Raw genomic sequence first — 6,000 nt, forward strand, 5'->3', positions numbered from 1 at the left:
TGTATCTGGCCATTGTCCGGGACAACTGCAACCGCACAGTGCACGGTTCCGAAAATGAAGCAGTTCCTGAATTGCTGAATACTATACCATTCATACTGGTTAGAACCTTGATCCATACAGTTTCTGTTCTGGCTGAATTGCTAAACAATGCCTAAAAATCTACCAATTAAGATGACGCTGGGGACGAATATGAGAAAGGATCTCAACAATACCAAGTCGCACAACTAGACCCTTGTTGTATTAAATTCCAACTGCAATTAGCTGTTAAAATTACTGTGCAAAATATCCAAAGCGAAGGTGATAAGTTAAAGGTTCTTGTGCACAATCGCAACCTCAGTGCCATTGTAATTGACTCAATCTATACCGTTTAAGTAATGGTACAAGGTAAAAGTTAGTTAGCGTTTAAAAGCTCAAAATTACGATACAAATTGCAATATTTCAAGTAAATTTGAAATATTCCAGTTTTTAAAGTTAATTACTATGAGAAGATTGTTTTGTCACGGAGAGTTGATGTAGAGGGACTCAAAGGACGCCTCAGAGGGCATACCTCTAAGCTAAAAACAAGATATCACACCCCGGCATAAAGAATTCAGAATTGAAAAAACCCCAATCTTTAGTTGAGACATTTGAAATTTAGAAATTGAGTATATTTAATTTTAAACTCTATCGCAAAACTGTTGGCACCGAAACAACTCCGAAAATATCAGTCCTTAAACCTCCGATAAATATTCAAATTTGGTCAAGTTTAATCAATCAAATACAACAGGTATTATTTAACCATTATAGCCTCGCTCGAACCAATCTGTACCATCCCTCACAAACGTCAACGTAACGAACATATCTTTAACACCTTTCCACACGTAAAATCCTATGCAATAAGGCTGCAACGCCAATCGTTAGCGCGTCCCGCAGTAACCTTGGAGCAGCTGGTGTAAAAGTTGATGTCACGTAGAGTCACGTCCAGGGTTAACGTGGGGAAGCGTCTACGTGACCATCGGACATAACGTTCTCGTATGACATAACGTGCGGACAGCGTCGCAGGACCCTCACAACCCCTGTATCAAGTTACCGGGTCTTAAAGGGGTCAATAATGGACTTGTGGTTGGATAATAGGGGTGACCAGAGTTTATTTATGTACAATTATAATTGAAATAATAGCCCTAATCACAATAATGCTTATTATAGAAATAATAGCATTTTTAACATGTAGGTATTTTTATCACCCTCCTTAACGTTACCCCTTCATGTTTTGCTAAACAATTATACTACCAGATGGGAATTACTCTACAAGGCACTAGCCTGGGATTGATTTTCAACATTGTTAGGCCTTGAGGTTGCGGCATTATCACTTACATAAAATCCATTAGATATTTGTGGGATTTGAACTCGGCACCACAGTTTCGTGCTGATGGGGATGCCTTTAATGCCTTTTTTACCCAAATACGAATTAAGGATGTGTAAAAAATAAAGTAGCATGCTTTGTGTAGTATTTTTAGGTTAGTCTATAAAAATATGTTTTTTTTCTTTGGCCAGGACTGTAAATACGTAACAAAACAGTTTCGTCCGATTTCGAATCATTGAACAACTACTGACTTTTCTCAGGAGCGAACTACTGACCTTGTGATTTTATGTGAGCCTTATAACCGCACCACCACCCAGTTACAACATTCATTCTTCAGACTAGCAAAATAATTTATTGATTCAAATTAAGTATATGTGATATGAATTTGGTTGTTTAGGGTCGATTCGCTGGATTAATTGTACTAACAAAAGCATTTTGGAATCAGAAAAATATATAAATAATTATTAATTTGATTATGTATAGAATAATAATATTTTTGAAAATAATTCGAACCAAGCAACACAAACAAACAAATAAATTAAAACAGTATTTTACGTAAATTCAAACGTGTCATTTACGTTATTAAGTACTTATAATATTTAATATATGTATTATGAGCTGCAGTTTTGAACATAACTAACTTTCCTCTCAAAACTTACAAAACCAAATCGCTCCTTTATAAATGTTCGTCCCTAAGGTGATTTGAGTTTGGAAAGCTCCACTAAGAAACTTATTTCATATTCAAGTTGTTTATCCACACATACTTTCCAACATCTACGGCACTTTAAGTGTTTCATATTGTTAAAAGCTTTTCTCAAACATTTTTGGATTTGTTAGTTTAGGAGTATAAATCATACCATTGGGAAAAGTATATTGCTTTCTGCGTGCAACTAAAATGGTGTGCTTAAAGTGGAACGAATATTTAACATGGCTTTATTTACATTATACTCACTCAAATAAAGGCAGAGCATGATTATACAAAACCTACATCAGAACGGTAAATGGAGTAGATGACGTCAATAAATTAAATGTTAACCAATACTAATTTCCAAAAAGGACACCAAGTAAAATCAAATTATAGAAATTATTTTCAATGAATATTTTATTACCTCGGTATAATTTGAACCGAATTCAGGACGGATGCCAATTGAGTCCAAATTAAATATACAGGCTCACTAATGAATTACATTCCAGCTGGCTCTCTGGCCCGCTCGATGTTCACTTCTGTTATTTAAATCATCCACTAAAACTAAAAAAAATCTTTATGTTTTTTGAGGAAATTACAAATATAATTTTCAATCGATAATTTCATTAAATTGACGCTCATTGTGATTTATTGCAACTAAAGATTTGTTTTATTAACATAAAGAACAAAAATACAATACGTATATAGTGAAACCATTCATTTTGACTAAAATTAGTCTCTAATTCATTAAATGTATTCCAGCTAAATGGTCATTTAAGTATATACATTAATATCCATTAAGAATTTTACAAACATTTAATGAATTTTAATAATTTTAACACTGTTAAAGCAAGGTATTGAAATAATTATCTTGTGGTAGAATCCCAGGAAATAAACAAATATTGTCATAACTGAGATTTTAAAATCAGGCCCACCTTTATAATTTACTATTTGATAGGCCTATCTAAAAGTATTCGCCTATATTATTAGTCCGATTTAATTTTACTTAGTACTTTGTTAAAAATATACAATTAGTTTGGGGTATTTAAAATAATCATAATTGTTAACATATATTAAACGTCACATGCACACCCTATTCTGAACTTTGTAACAAAAATCGTTTATAAAAATAATCTGTGGTTTCAACACTTTGAAGCTGACTCGATACAATTTGACCTGCAAACTTATAAAGGCAGCATTGCAGAACCAGCGATATAAAATGTAATAGTCATTCGGGCGTTATTTTTACTACCACGTTATCTTCTATGACCTCAAATGTCACCAAGATGTTCAGAACCGAGCTTTAAATGTTATAATAATGTTTTGTTGCCTTTATTAACTGAGGTAAGTTTTTGTTTGGCTTAAAATGAAAATAAAAAAAATATAGAAGTTAGTTTAGCTATATTACTTAGTCATTAATTATTTAAATAAAATTTAGTGATTAAATTTGGATCCATTTTAACTATAAAAGTAATGTTTTCATTAAATAAAACACTGGTTAACATATTGGCAGCTGAACAAATAAGATAGGTACTCTTAATATGACCAGTACCTTCGACATTACGTACAACATATTTCTTTAAAAATACCAAACATACAGTACAGGAGAGGAAAATATCCGTTTTAGTACTTGGTAAAATTAATAATTCAGCACATTTAGTTGAAGGCTATTAAAATTTTAATGGTGTCTTTAGTGTACGACAATTAATAAATCTAACATTATATATTTATCTAATAACTACAACTATTTTAAAATAATGAAATAAATATATTAATGATTTAATTATTTTATAGGCACTGCATACTAGTGCCTATAAAATTAAAATATTTTCAAATAACTTTTTCTTAAAATCAATGGATAGATTTATTATAAATAAGAACCAACCCTTCAATTAATTACCCGATCCGATATAGGTTTTTCGTCCGTCGAAGATTTCTAGCGATATATCATCGCTTTAGCAAAGGACAAAAAAGACAAGAAAACTTCCATCGGATGCTCGTTAAAACTGTTGGCTCTCAAAACTTTTTTATTATATTTAACAAATCACAACTCCCAAAGGGGTTTGTTTTGTGGCGAGTTTAATTTGTTTTTTCTCGACATTTGTTAGAGTTTTATCGTTTTAAAATTGTGGTTGTAGAAAAGGTTTCACTTAATTATTTTATCCACAGATGTTGTTCTGCGGATGCTAAACAATGTGTTGAAAATCTAAATAGTTCTGCATTTTTACCTGTCTGCAATCAATAATTGAGAATACAATAATTGAATTTACAATGCAATAAGGAATTGTTTTATTTTTGTTTTTTTTTTCAACTTTTTAGTTTTACCCGGTAATTTTTTTTTATATATATTAAGCGTAAAACATAGAACATACGCTCTTAAAAAGTATACCTGTGAAGAATTGTCCATATGAAATAAAACCTTTTGAGATAGGAAAAAACTGTTAACAGTTAATTTAATAGTGGTGTATGAAAATGAATGTAAACTACAACTGTCTGTAGAACCATTCTATTGGACCATTCATAATTAGAGTTCTATATTTTGTTGTTATTTAGAATAAGGCTGTGCCCATAAAATAGCACAAAACCAGTAAATTTTGTAAGAATTTACCCAACAAGAGTTTTTTATAGACCAATAAAAACAAATATAAGGTCAATAATTTTCTTCCTTGCATCGTCCAAATTAGTAAATTAAACAGCAACGCGAAATAAACTGTACTAACCTACTTCAACAAACGGATACAACCGGACTATACAGCTTAAACTAACTACCCAATCAATGTTTGTGATGCAGACCAATCGTTATAACGTTATATGTTATGCTCGTAGTGTAGCTTTGTATGGAGCCAAAACGCAAATTTGCACATCCATATATTTTTCATACAATATTTTTATTTTTTATTAGGAAATACAATGGAACATAGAACGTAAAAACTAGTGATTGTTTAATTTATTTTTAAATTTTATTAGGTTTCTTCAAGATGTATAGTACAAATTTGAATATAACGATGATCTTGGGTAGATGAAAAATAATTAAAATATAATGAATATACGTTTTTGAACAGGCTTGGTTTCTCAGTTTAAAATACTAATAGTTACTCCATTAGTTCACATTCGCTTGCTAAAAGCCTTGTAGAATTTTTACATTCAAGAAAATGACAAATTTTTGTGTGTTACCGTGACACCAAAAATTAATATTAACTTCTTTACGAACTCTTAAGTCATAAATTGGCTGTATATATGTGGCACAAATAATTCATTAAGGGCACACGATGGTAAGCAATTTACTTTTTAATTACATACGGGATGGCCTGTAAAAGTCTGCACGAATATGAGGGGTTGAAAATGTCTCTGGGGATGACTGGCGTCTGGGTTGGACATAGAATTTATCAATTGAACTTTTATTTTGTTTTATACAGGGTCTTACAAGATTCACATAATTTTGAAATCAAATGCACTGAAAAAAATATGGATTAAGATCATAATTGGATGGGTATGGACTCAAAGGTACAATATTTTTATTTTTAAAACACGAAAGTTCATTTAAAAGTTTACTAAATATCCATTGGCTTATTGAATTGCTCATTATGAGATTGTTTAAATCGTATATTTTAATTTTCATTCATAATTAGTCTACAAATTAGACAGCTGAGCATCAATTTGTAAGATTATTTAAAAAATTATCAAATGTTTAACCGAAATCAAAATATAAGTAAACAAATTCATTTTCTCTTCAACTTAAAAAAAAGAAGCTTTTTGGCTAAAAAGGTAATGTCAATTTATTACATGAATGATAATAATAAACATGAGATCCTAAGCGAAATATAATTAGAATTATTACATGCTTACTATACATTTTCAACCTATTAATAAACAAAATTCAATTCCGTTCAAAATAACGTTAAGTATATATGAACCCAAAAGGGAAAATTATATTTTCATATCACAATACAAAAAATTGCAATACGTATTCCAT

This window comes from Macrosteles quadrilineatus, unplaced genomic scaffold (genome assembly GCF_028750875.1).
Source record: "Macrosteles quadrilineatus isolate MER2022 unplaced genomic scaffold, UCM_ALF_1.0 Scaffold_3__2_contigs__length_128488019, whole genome shotgun sequence".
NCBI classification, from domain to species: Eukaryota; Metazoa; Arthropoda; class Insecta; order Hemiptera; family Cicadellidae; genus Macrosteles; species Macrosteles quadrilineatus.